The sequence below is a fragment of the Notolabrus celidotus genome, chromosome 1 (assembly GCF_009762535.1).
Source record: "Notolabrus celidotus isolate fNotCel1 chromosome 1, fNotCel1.pri, whole genome shotgun sequence".
NCBI classification, from domain to species: Eukaryota; Metazoa; Chordata; class Actinopteri; order Labriformes; family Labridae; genus Notolabrus; species Notolabrus celidotus.
Genome location: NC_048272.1, coordinates 14,326,334 through 14,340,479, shown reverse-complemented (window position 1 = coordinate 14,340,479; position 14,146 = coordinate 14,326,334). Strand labels below are relative to the sequence as shown.

Below are 14,146 nucleotides of genomic sequence, written 5' to 3'. Positions count from 1 at the left end.
ATTAATCATAGCGGTCAAATCTACAGCAAAACAATTGAGCAAAGGAAAACACAGACAGAGAGAGAGGGGGATGAAGAGGGGAGGGTGGAGAGGGTGAAGGTGAGAGAGAGGTGGAAAGCTACGGTGAGACGAGGGGGAGAGAGGGGAGTCATGTCGAGAGAGGGAACGAAGGAGAGAAACGTTGAGATGGATGGAGGCTTGAGAACGAGAAAGGGACGAGCGAGGCCCGTACAACTGACGCACTTGACACCACAGTCCTGTTTGCATAGCAGAAATGCAAATACATGAGCGGGAGAGAGATAGAGCGGGGGAGAATGGGAGGGAGAAAATAAAGTGGGAGAGAGGCTATAAATAGCTTAGTGTTTGCGTAAAGCCAAACCAATGTCAGTTTGATGCAGGAAGTGCACCACAGTCATAGAGGTTATAGAACAACTGTTGACTGGATCAGAAATGTAGCTTCTCAAATCTTTCAGACAAGGACTCACATCTGAAGTGGAGTCCAAAACTTATTACTTTATCCATTCATTTCATAAATTAATCCTCATCATGTTAGGTGACACATAAGTGAGCTTAAAGTGGAGTTTAAACCCTGCAATGTGCTTCAGGTTTATGCAAAATCACGGTCCTTGTTTCATGCTGCATGTGAATCTGTGTTCATGTTCTCTGCATATCTGTGACTTTCCTTTTTATTTTCTCGTGTGTACTTTTGCAAGTACAGTATGTTACATGTTGGTGGCATGCTGCCATTGAAATGGGAAGCTGCACACCACCTTAAAAAAAACATAGCATTTATGTCCTGTTAAATCCTCTAAATCATGAGATGAGTGTAAAATTAAAGCAAATCAACAAAGTCAGAGACAAAAAGAAAGATGTCTGAACAGGAACAGATTGTTGAGTAATTCTATTTATTGACTGACATAATTGTATGAATATTGTTTGTAGCAGATGGCTTCATTTGATGACATAAGATTGTGTTTTAAATCTTCTATTGCTGAAGTAACTATACAGCTGCATAATCCATTTATTTGTCCCCTGGAGCCAATTAAAAAATCTAAACTCTGACCATAAGCCAACCTGGAGAAATGCATCATTGCTTTCTTTTCCTTAATGTATGTATCTATTTATGTATTTTCTTGCTTGCTTTTTAGTTTGTTTATTGAATATTTGTTAGGGAAATATATAATATACAAAGACAAACTGAAAACAGCAATTCAACGCAAGTATCATAATCTCTAAAGGAGATGCTAATTTATAATCCTTGATCTATTACAATCTATATATACCTATCAATGCTGTCTTTATCTATATCATATAACCTACTCACATGATAAAGGATATCATTCTTCACTTTGGATGCCCGTTTAATGCGGCCAACCATGTGTTTTATAAAGTGAAAAAAGTCAATATTGACTTCCTTGACAAACAAACTGGATATAATGTGCATCAATGAAGCTTGGCAAACACACTTGAGGCAGTTCAACATGTTTAATTGAAGCTGAAATGCCTGCCAGATTTTTGGCATTTTCTAGGTCGCATCCAAACACTTTACTTCCCCTAAAGGTGCAGTGTGCAAGAATAGGAGTATGTAGCATAGTGTATCTAGTGGTCAGATTCTAGGTTAAAACGATACCTTGCTCTCCTACAGGTAAAGCAACGGTGGCCTTTGAGGACAAAAAACTCCTGGGATGCATGTTAAGTATGATCCTCCATTTTTTTTTTCTCTCTTTTTTTGTTGTTGGTGTCAACACCCAAAAAAAAAAAAAAAAAAAAGTATGATCCTCCATTTGTCAGGTTTTTACCAACAAGGATGTCTATCAATACAAAGTATATTGCGCACGACTACCTTCTTACTTGTTTGTCCGTTCTGTGCTGTTGTAGAAACATGGTGGAGCAAGATGGTGGCCTCTACAGAAGCGGACCTACTTCTATGTAGATAAAAAAGACTCATTCTAAGTTAACAAAATAAAAAATAATTTTATATTATGGTGATTATACACAATTTAAATAATTTAAACTGTTCTGCTAAATGCTGCACACTGCACCTTTAATGTCTGTTGTTTTGGATAAAAGTGCCAGCTATAGTATAATGACACTTATTTGAGGTCAGTGACAAGCAGGGACGTGCCCAAGGGGTTAGCCTGCAATAGCTTGCCCCCCCCCCCCCCCCCCCCCCCCCCCCCCCCACCCCCCCCTTAAATTCTGACCACCCACCCCAAGTGCAACCCTGAAATCCTACAACATTTAGCCACTCAGAGGAAGGACTTGTGTCTAACCAACTTTTTGATGTTACCAAAGGCTGTTGTAGCTTTCATGATACTAAAACTCATTCAGTCACTCATTCAGACAACTCGTGTTTCCGTGGTCTGAAAAGTTTATTGCAGAAGCTGAAAACTGTTGTGTTGGATGTCTGGGTTCTGATGTCATCACTCCTCGCAGTTTTACTTTTTACATTCAGAAATTTCAATAATGATGAGATAATATGTTAAAGCCCTCAGTTGGAGCCTGCAGTTGGAGGCTGGGGTGGTGGTGGTGGTGGTGGTGGGGCTGAAAGTATGAATGCAGCACTTGTGTAGGGCAGGGGTGGCAATGGCAGAGCAGAGGCAGAGATGGGAAATCTTGCAGTTTAAATAGACCACCAAAGTGGGAGGATACCTTTGTCATTCCATTGTGAGAGTGTGTCAAGTCTGAAATCGGCTCTAGTTGCCTTCCTGAACTAGCATGTAGGCTGCGCTACTTTTGAATATTCAAGCAAAATTATTTTGTCGTTTTTCTTACATTTGCTACTTTCATACCACCCCTTGCAAGCAACTGTCCCAGCTGGGCCACCCCAGTCAAAAAAGTCTGGACACGCCCCTGGTGACAGGGAACTACCTCCCTTTTTGAGATAAAACACGTTTGTTTTAGATCAGTATTGTACCATTTTATATTTCCACTCCAGCAGTTACTTTGCATTCTGTGCTCCAGCGCTGCTAACCTGCATTGATCTACACGAGAGGTTTTTCTCGTAAGGTCGCTGTGAGCCCAGCTGTGCTTTACTGTACGTACTGAATACCAAATCACACGAGTGGTTACTGCAGCCGGGGATGTTTTAGATTTAAAGAAAGATGAGGCAGAAGAGAGAAAGGACTCAAACCTCCTCCTTGTCTCCTTTTCATGGTTACAGCGTGCACCTCCCCAGTTTTTCACCCCAGCGTAACTAATCGCATGTCAGTCAATGTGCCGATGGAAAGAGGCAGCAGTCAAAATACCTGTGTCAGGACTGTGGTCATTAGAGCATTCAGTGACTCCCTGGCAGGCACACACACATACACATAAGTGAATGCACACACACACATACATACTGATATAACCAAAGCACTGAGAGCATGGGGGGATGGTGTGCTGTAAAGCAGATAAGGATTGCCTGTGTGTTTGTGTGCATAACTGCTGCAGCTGCATGTGTATTTCACCTTTATATGTTCCTTATATGAGTGTGTGTGCATGTTTGCATACTGTATAAACAACCCAGCTCTGAATGTGTGCACATTGCATGCGTGCCTATGTGTGTTTGTGTAATGTATCCTGTCCAATAATACACACATTGATCCCCGCCAGATAAAGATAACAAAGTTAGACCTTCCATAATATTTATTTTCCCATAACAGACGTGCTCAGCCACGCCCAGTCATATAACTCCATGCAGATGAAATATGGTCTTCATTACCTTTAAACCTCAACGCACAGAGAAAGTGGCGAGGGAGAAAAAAAAAACAGAATTGCCCTTCTTTCTCGACTGAAAGAGCACGAAATGAATTGGAGCAGCTGAGATTTTTTACATTACCATGACAAATACGACGAAATGGGGAGAGAAAAGGGAGAGATAGCAAGAGAGAGAGAGAGAGAGACGGGGGGAGGATGACGACAGACAGAAAAGGGCAGATCAGACAGAAAGACCAAATAGTGTGCAACATAAAAAAAATTCAGCTCAATTTGTGCTTGACTGTAAGCTGCGAGCTGAGAGGAGAAATAAAATAAGGCATTTAGCTGGGGATCATGTTAAACCATGCAAGTGAATGAGTCCCCAGAGGAGAGTGTTGCCTCTCTCGCTTATGATGGACTTAATTGCCTCTATCAGTGTTAAGATATAACATTCATCTCAGGTTTATTGCATGGCTTTATGGTCTTGTCCATCATGCTGAGGGGTTTGAAGAGGGTGGGCCACTCCTCAAATGGCACCTTAAAATAATGAGACAGATTACAGAGCAACAAATTGAAGAGAGAAAAAAAGAAACAGCAGCATTTATATTTGGAAAATGAGAGCATTTTAGAAGAACGCTGGTATGTTCACTGAACGGTTTGGATGGTATGCTGGATGGATTACTCTTTGGTTTCTGGGTCTTTCAGAAAGCATGGCTGGTCGGGCTAAAGGCACACACATCTCCCCCACCTCTGACCCCAGAAAGCTCTGGGTAGGTGTAGAGTTTCAGATGGCCACACAATTGTACCATTGTGCTCCTGTTAGCACAATGAAAACAAAGCTAACACATCGCTGCCATTCAACTCCCCCCACACTGCCTAACCTTGACTTCCAACACGACTCAGGTGGAACACAAAAAATGGAAAATGCAGGCCGAGCGGACAGCTTTGTATCAAAGCATATGAGATAAATTCAAAGGATTCTGTCCCTAAACGCAACAGACAATCCAGAAACCCAACCAAAAGTCTAAGCTTGAAATTCCTCTGCAGCAACCTGGCATTGACATATCATTTCATTTCTTTAAGATGTGGTTCTGATCTCCTAAAAACAGCCTGCTTCTCATCACACGAGGGCTCCGAGTAGCATGTCTGCATGTTCCATTAAATCTATTAAATCCACTTGCATTATATCATAGTGCTTACCACACAATAGGCCTTTCAAGGACAGTCCCAGAGGAAGCCAACAAAGGGCCCTCTCTTTCAGGGACTAGTCGAGTAATTCAGAAAGAGCCAAACACAATTTTTCTGTGTGTGTGTGTTTGTGTGTGTGAGTGTGTCTGTTTGTGCGTGTGTGTGTGTGTGTGGATCCTCCACCACCAGAACCACAAGCAGCAATTTCACCAAGTCAAGAAAAAGAGAAAAAAAAAGACTGCCACAAGATACCTGTTTCTTTTCACCTCATAAGTGTCTTATTCAAAAAGACAGTGGTTCTACTGGAGAAGTGTCCTTCCTTAACATTGTGATACTTCCTGAGAGGAAAAGCGCAGTCTTACACTACAAAAAATGCCAGCCTGCTATTTGAGACGGAACAGGGTCAGAGATACTCCTGCTCACCTATTCTATTCACCTCAAAGGTAATAATTCACCTGTTTGTGTGTTGAACTTTATCACCACACAAGAACTTCATTATCAGACAACTGGAAGACTCCTTATAACATTAAACAATTACCAGGCAAGTCAGGCTGTATGAGGTTTTTATGAAAAATAAGTGTACTATTTAGAGTTGGTAATGATCAGCTCCTGTTTGGAGAAGCATTACCCATGGTGCACTACATGATGCAAGCGTTACATTTCTTTCCTGGACAGTACGTCAAAGTAACGCACACTCTTAAATCTTAGCAATGTTGGATAAAGGGAGGATAGTCTGAGTAAAAAGAAGATCTTTTTCTACAATAAAATACAATATTATCCCATTCCTAATCATACTTCCTTGACGATAGTCTGGCTAAGCTTCCCTGGATTTCCTAAAACACTCCTGATTTTAATAGAATTTGGTGACAGGTTTGACTGTCTGCTGACAATACAATTCTTTATCTGTTGCAACTTGGATTTCCATGTTACTACTGTTAGTTTTTTAAAGAATGAAAGTTTAAGTTAACCTTGCAAGTCTCAAAAAGCAATTATTATTTGTGAAACAAATAAAACAACCTCTTCAACAGCCTTATTGTAAGAAACAATCCTGAGACTTGTTTATTTTGGCATTTTAATAAGAAGGATTTCAGACTTTTCTCGCCTTTGGTTCTTCTAACATTTATCACATAGTTTCATTATTTTCGGACATTTTTTTATGAAATGATACAATAATGAAAATAACCAAAGCTGATTGTCTTTCAGTGAGAAATACTTTGTGCAAATTCTGATTTAGACTGGATACAAAAGATTCTTTACATATTTTCAGTTGAGTAAAAATGAAGAAGACTGTGCAGCCTTGGCAGAATTATGTGCTCTCCGAATGCTTTCTAGTAAAAAACGTCTTTTGGAATATTTTTACGGAACCTTTTCAGCTTTTATTATTCTTTGTTTGTACAGGCACTGACACTTGTGACCTTCCCTATTCAACTCAACTGTCTCTTGATTCATTCTGCAGCTGTAGAGCAATGACTCTGAACAGCTGCGTAAGAACAGCTTTCCTGAGAAAACCAACCAGGAGAGCACAAGTACAGTCATTTGAAAACACACAATGTAGCACCACATAGAGAAAAAAAAAGCTTCTTTCTGTATTTGGGATTGAACCTTGTACTTAAATCTAAATGCAGCATGCAGCATGGTCTACGTCTGTCAATGGGGCTCAGAATAATTCACTGCTCTTTCATTCACTGCCATGCTGACTCCACATCCAGCCTCTGCCACGAGCATCCAGGCAGAATTTTTTATTACCAATCTAATTGCACATTCCACCCTGACAAGAGCTCATTAAACCTTAATTATACACATGTTGTTTTCTACAAACATCTCCATTTGGGTCTCTCTGCCTTGTAATTGTTCAGCAGGGACAACCAGTTGAGATTTCGCAGATTGAGAGAGTGAATAAGAGAGAGCGTGAAAAGAAGGGGGGGGTTACCAGAGAGAGAGAGAGAGAGAGAGAGAGAGAGAGAGAGAGAGAGAGAGAGAGAGAGAGAGAGAGAGAGAGAGAGAGAGAGGAGTGTCTGGAAGTAGGTCATGCCTCTCCATAAACAAGGCATGGTTTCTAAAATAATATACCCATCCAGTGGAAGTAATGCTAAACAACTGAGCGAATGTGGAGCTCATGTAATATTTACAGAGCACTAATACATAGATGGCAGGTCTTTTTCTCAGCAACCACCACCAACACCCCCCTCACCCCACCTCCCAAAGCCAGAGGTTTCTCTTTTTCATCTGTTCATCTTTTTTTCCTTTTGCCATTTGAATTTCAGAGAAAGCCAACTACACTGATATATCTGGCAGGGAGGGGGGATTTGAGGGGTGTTAAGATGTCGAGTTCTCCTCTCTTTCTTTCTTTCCCCCTTCTTTCCTGTCTCCTCTATCTCTCCCTTTCCTCTTCCTCTCTATTGTTCTCCCCTCTTTGGCTTTGGCTGTGATGTTTTTTCACACATTTGTTACATTTTAGCGAGGGGGAAAGTGGGCCTTAATCCAGACTCTTTGAGGCATGGGCGATGATATTACTGTGGAGAATCGGCCTTTTAAAGACTTCTTTAAACTCCAGCTGGTGCTGTAAGGTCACCGAGCACTTGTTCAGCATCAGACCCAGCGTGATGCTCCCGGGGCTCAGGACTAACTGGCTGTGTCTACTCCAGGTCGGGCCTTCTGGGCTTTGACCGGGTCTGACCGAGCTGCAGCGAGAGAGAAAGGACTGAGAAGGGATACCGGTCTGCAGAATGTTTGAGACACCAAGTCCTGTGAGGAAAGCATTTATGGCTACTAAGTATATGTGATATGGAGGGCAGTAACCCACCTGATTTGACCACTAAAGACAAAAGTCTGAGTACACACAGTATCAGACATACTACAGAAAATTGATATAACTGTGATTAGATCCAGTTTATTCAAAAATAGGGACATTTCTGCGTTTAGCTTTTTAATATCAGCTCTGGTTAATGAATACTCCCATTATGCTAAAATGCCCTACCACCCGGATGTAAACAAGCACAGATGACAGACCGCACATCATCGGGTGTTGCAGTTTGGCTGTAGTATCTGTAGTTGGTATTTTAATCTAGGATATGGAGCAACTTGAGAGTGTTTGCTGCAAATTTTGGAGTTACTTACGTTCACAGCGTGTCTTTCAAAATCAGAAGGTTTGAATTAACATCTTATTGGACATTTGAAGTAAAGATGGTTTAACTTTTTGGGTCGGAAATCTGGAAGTCCAGATAAATCCAGAAGAATCACATCCCAACTCAATGGATTAATGTGTCACTTTGAATCTTGTATCAACTTATTAAACATGGAATTATGATATCCTGTATTTGGTGCATTCAAAAATCCTTATTATAAATAAAATAGTCAATACTGTTTTGTATCTATATTTTGTCAAATACAAATGAAGGGTCTAGGATAAACCATTCTTTCTGCAGGACTGTTATTTTCACTCCACTCATATCGATTTCATCCATGTCAACTAAAACTATATGACAGATTCTCTGATCTGACCCTATAAGAAATTCAAAGTGTTATTAAGTTTTCAAACCGATTAATGTGTGTTATATTCCTGACACCCAAATTTGAGATTCCATTGAGAGTCTGTGGTGGCATGAAATGAGACGTCTATCACAGGCCATCCCGTGTCACCGCCACTTAGCACCCAAAAAGCATCAAGTGTCCGCACCGAGCCTCTCAGTCATCACATGGGACCTTCTCAGCCTGTCACTGTTGACACTCACTGTATGCATCGCTGGTACTCACCCAGCAGCACAAAATAAATAGCCTGCCATCAGATCACTCCAGCTCTGCAATATTACAATTATCTTGGCAGAGATTTTCTTTTTTTTTCTTACAGAAGGCATTGGTTTTGTGCCTCTGTTTTGTTTGTTGATTCAGATGGTTAGTTAAAATATTCCATTCTTAGCACAATTACAGTCTAACATCACTCAGTCCTCGCCAACATCAAACAGGCTCACTGTACAGTGTGATGTGAGCTATGTCAAGATAAACAAACATGACACATTAAACTGGAAAATGAGTCACTCGTATTATAACACCAAAATAAATCTGGAAAACATTAATTAGAACAACCTGCTCCTGATCCTGACTGATTCACCCCTGTTCTATGGCTGCCTGTGTACATATGCATGTACAGTATGTGTGTGCGTGTGTTACTGTGTGTGTGTCTGTCACATTTTTCTCCTGCTGCCGCCTTAATAGGCAGTCTCTTAGATATTCGCTACAGAATTGCACTCATGCAATATTAATATCACACCAAAATATGGAAGCAGGAGCCCCCACTCCATCTTTCACTCCCTACATAATTGACTATGCAAGGCTCCAAATCAGCCTGGAAAGAAAGAGAGATAGAGACAGAGAGACAAAGACGCAGAATAAAAGAGAGAGAGAGAGAGAGAGAGAGAGAGAGAGAGAGAGAGAGAGAGAGAGAGAGAGAGAGAGAGAGAGAGAGAGAGAGAGAGAGAGAGAGAGAGAGAGAGAGAGAGAAGAGAAGGGTACTGATGAAACGATCCTGTCATCTTTGCACTATAGCACATTCTAAACCTTCACCCTATGTATCACTGTCAAGCCAGTGGAGCTAACACACCAACAACAATAACAACAACTACAACGATAGCTCAAACAGTTTGACTCCCTGCAAAGAAAACACTGATGCTCATTCAAGCAGAGCTTAAGAAAAGCCTCAAGACCAGCTGCTTCATAGTCAACGTGTATCATCTCCATGGATTGTATCGCTTTTATTTCATCATGTAGATTTATTGTTTCGATTATAGACTATTATTATCATTCTTGATTTTGTTTCCCATTGCAAATGGAAAACCAGGAGGCAATTAGCGTAGCTTAGCTTAGCATAAAGACTCATAGACAGCAGTTAACAAGACCCTATTATCCTGTCTATTGCATCCCCTAAGTTCCCCATTACCATGTTGTTCTTCATCAGATTTAAAGCTACTTTGGGTTTGCGTTGATTTTTGCGCCCTCCATTTGACAACGCTTTACTTCTAATGTCTTTGTTTAAACATCCTGTTGTGTGTTTAAGTTCTGTTTTCTCATGAAAAAATAATCCTGCTGTCATTAAACAACCAAACAAATCACTCACTGTGACTCTTTGCTTTGGAAAGTGTAAACAAAGACTGTTTCAAAAGCTTGCTGTTAATCACTTTGTTTGACACCTACCCTGCGGCAGCTTTTAAGAGCATTAGAATTACTATAAAGAAATGATAAATCTTGTCTCTGACGGTATTGTTTACTTTTGTAGGTCATATAGAGGCAACAGTATTAATTTCAGTCTGTTCCCTTACTAACCAAAAACTCCCTACAGGAGCTTTAATACACATACAACAATATTGTAAATGGAGATACATAGTTTTCTTGGGTCTTACTGTGCCATGCTGTGACATTAACTGCACAGCCAAGTGTAATGACTTCTCAGAGTTGTCACATCTTAAATTTCATATTGTTGTCCATGTCCAGATTAAACTCAAAACAAAGGTGTTACGGATTAGACATTATTAGCTCTTTATTGTGGATTTTGTTGGCTGTTCCAGGCTGGCTGTCACCCCCTGCTACTGGTCTTGATGCAAAGCTACAGGCTTATAACCACTAGCTTCCAGCTTTGTGCATTACTTATGACTTACCCCATGCCCTCACATTACACATGTTAATGCCTCAGGGACATTATAAACTCTATGATATGTGACAGATTTTTTTACAGGAGTGCATTAAAAACAAAACAAAAAACCTGCTGGAATAAAAGCGGTATAGCATTTTAAAGATGAGATCCCCTTTGAAGTTGCTACACTACAACAAAAGCCCCCACATTCAGGCTAGCAGGCTCACCACAGAGCGCTGGGGGTCACGCCCTCTGCACTGAGCATTTTAAAAAATGAACTGTAGGCATTTAGAGCCATAATTGATGTTGAAAGAAAGAAAAGGAAAAGGTTGCGGGGGCAGAGCCAGTGGTTGTGGGGTGGGGGGTGGGGTGGATGGTGGTTGGGGGGGCAGTGCACCTTGACAGGAAACATAGAGGTGAAGAGCAAGAGTTGGAGGGTAGTCTGACAGAGAGCAAAGAAGTGGTAGTGGTGAGGAGAAGAAGGAGGGGTTGGCTGCGGAAGTGCCAAGCCCACTTTTAACTGAACTGGAGGTGGTGAGGTGGTGGTAGGGTGATGCAAAGGGGGGCAGACACAGATAGAGATCAGGGGGAAAATAAAAGGAGTGTGCAGCAGGGGAAGGAAGAAGGGAGGAAGGAGAGGATGGGTGAGAGGAGATGGGGGTGAGAATGAGGGGGGAGGAGGGGCAGGGACCTGGTGCACCTTGACACTTGCTCTCACCGCAGCACCTGATAAGTGCAATGGAAAAACGTCTGGTTTCCTCCTGCATGTTAAGTGGTTTATATTCTCCTCCTCCTCTCCATGCAGCCTGTAGCTACAGTCTGCTACTGTACTGACGCTACAACACGGTAACACAGAAGGAAATGACAAAAAAAACAGAGTGTGAGAGAAAAAATAGCACATGTTGTCTCCTTTTGTATTGTGTTTTTTTTTTTAATATGAATACCAATCAGTGCCTCTCAGAAATGTAATCTACTGTTTACTCTTGTACTAAATAAAACCAGAGACTTTATTGTGCTGTAGCTTTGTTTGCTTTCAATGGCTGGGTGCTGTGACTTCTATATACTGTCCCTTTAAAATACACATACTTCTGTGTGGATATCTTTAAAAGACAAGGTAAAATATGATTAATAAAAGGTTTAAGCTGCTGGTTAGTGAATTTTTTAACTGTTTCTCCTTGCTTTGAGACATAATGCTAAGCTATGGTAATTACAGACGGTTCAAGCTTTGTGTTTAAGTCATTACTACAAAATAAATGCATTTACTTTACGCTTATTCAAATCAGGAGTTTAGAAATTATCTTTCATTACATTTTTGTGGACGTTAATGCATTGTGCTCTGTTTACCTGACCTATGGTGCGGTGCAGTGACTTTTTAGTTTGCCCTCCTTTAAAAAACTCAAATTTCTTCGTCATAATTGATTCAGGCTTTAAGATTCTGGCTGGTAGAGCTAATGACCTATACTGCAGCCAGCCAGTAGGGGGAGCTCCAAATATATTAGCTTCACAGTTGATAAACATTTGTGGCGTCAATTTTAATTTACTGTCTCTGCTCTGATGTCACACATCATTGATCATCATTGCCGTCCACAGCAGCTGTGTAAACATGAGAAAAAAAATCTGCTATGAATTTAAATAGATTTTGATTTTGATTATTTTATTCATCTGGGTGAATAACACTGTCTATGATCGATTAATTAGTCTGCTCTGAGTCTTCCTTCTGTAAATGTCACACACAGACCCCAAAACAGAGGCACGTCCAAAATCTAAAACCATCAACTGAGGTGAGACCTTTTTTTGTTGATAACTATTCTTGTTGCTGTTTTAGAAGATTGTAAAAACAATTTGCATCTTTGTTCTCCCTGTCTCCACACTGAACCCCAAATATAAGACAATCTCACTTTTTTTTCACATGTACTTTGAGTAAAAAGAAACGTGTCCTATATTCAGGTTAATACATTAATGAAGCAAAGAAGTCCAGTTAAAATGTGGAAGTCAGTAATAACCGTGTAGAGACAGAGTAATACAGCACATTTACCTGTAATGCACTGTTTCTCACAATATTGATACATGCAATTCATTTTGATTAATTGGGATTGATTAATCACAAACCCTGTCATTAATTAGATCCATTAATTTATCACGTGACAGCACTACTTTCTGTTGTGTATTAATCCTAATCTGCGTGAGTCAGAGATGCAGTCACTCGACTGGCCTTGAAAAAAAACGACTCAGTGATTTAGAAATATTCCCTCCTTTTCCATTTATGTTGATCCATCATTTTGAACATCTGCATTTTATAAAGCGCTCCTGCACCGAGATTTAGAGGCAGACTTTAATTTGCTCAACAGAAGATCAGATGAAAGTGGATATATATCTTTACTACCTCATGCATGTGCTGACAAGAAACTCATCCCCGTGATTTGTAAGTAGGTCTCTCCACAGAAGCAGCATTAACAATATTCACTTTAGATAACGTATGATTCCAGGCCCTCAGAGAGGATGGGTTTCTTAGAAATGCTTTGTTAGCACTCTCCCCCCTTGATAAATGATTGAGGACATGTGGCCTGAGACATCAATACAATCTCTGTTGTAATTAAAAAAAGGTGCGCACCAACAATATTACACTGCTTTTGCTTTATCTGTCTCCCTCTCTCTGTTTCTCTCTCTCTCTCTGTCTGTGCCTCACTCACCCACTCTTCCTTTCATTGAGCCCTGGAGCAGAGAAGAGATAATTCAAAAAGCACTTGCATAGAGTAAGACATGAAAAAGGAAGACATATGAAATTAAATTATCTCTTTTCGCTCTATTGTTCTTTCATTTTTTTTGCCCTTTGTTACATAAATGCAAGACACACTAGATTCTAATTATGATTTCCCTAAACTATAAGGTTTACTTATTTAAAAAAATGAAAGAAAGGTGTCAAAAACAAAGCAGACTTACTGTTCCAGCACTTTGTCAAAGTCAAAGTTCTGCAAGAGCTGCATCGCGCACCTTCAATGGCCTTTTTCCTTTTCATGAGCGTCCCCATGAACAATTATATAAGACTAAGGAATAAAGAAATAAGACTTTGATGTCCTAACACAACTGCTTTACAACAAAAGAAGCTGAAAACAAAAAGGGAAAATTCCCAGGGATACTTTACTTTCCACACTTAATCAACATTTGCTTTTCTTTTCTTAACCTAAAATAGATCGGAAGCCTCGTATCCAGCGAGCTGCTGTGTGCCGTTGTTCTGAGTGAACACAAATACAAGCATGAGACGGTTGCTTGGCCTATCAGCTGCAGCAGAAAGAGAAGCTAGCAGGCAGATACCACACAAACCACCAAGTCAGATGGGTGCTTTATTTGGAGTCCTGTGGTGGCTTGTGGTGGTTTAAGGAACAGGGACTGAGAAGGTTTATTAGAATGAGCGTGTGAAGAGCCCACGAGGTACGTTGTAAAGATGGAGGAGGATGCTTTGTGGGGTTAAAGGTTGAGGAAGAAGTTATGGTAGCTTAGAGGCAAGTTGTTTTTTGGCCATGATACAAGTCTACGGGTCAGTGATTGTCTTTTACAGCTGTTTCTCGGTAAAATGCTACCTCTTATGTGATCATACTCTTCACTCTGCTGTATACTCATGGGGCATGTACTTCCTCGACCCATAAAATACTGCAAATG

The 14,146-nt window shown here is 40.6% G+C and overlaps 1 protein-coding gene across 6 annotated transcripts in view; it reads right to left on the bottom strand.

Annotated features, from left to right (window-relative positions):
• tox2 (TOX high mobility group box family member 2) overlaps positions 1 to 14,146 on the bottom strand; it is a 154,188-nt gene that overhangs the window by 67,139 nt on the left and 72,903 nt on the right. The gene's annotated exons all lie outside the window — the stretch shown is intronic.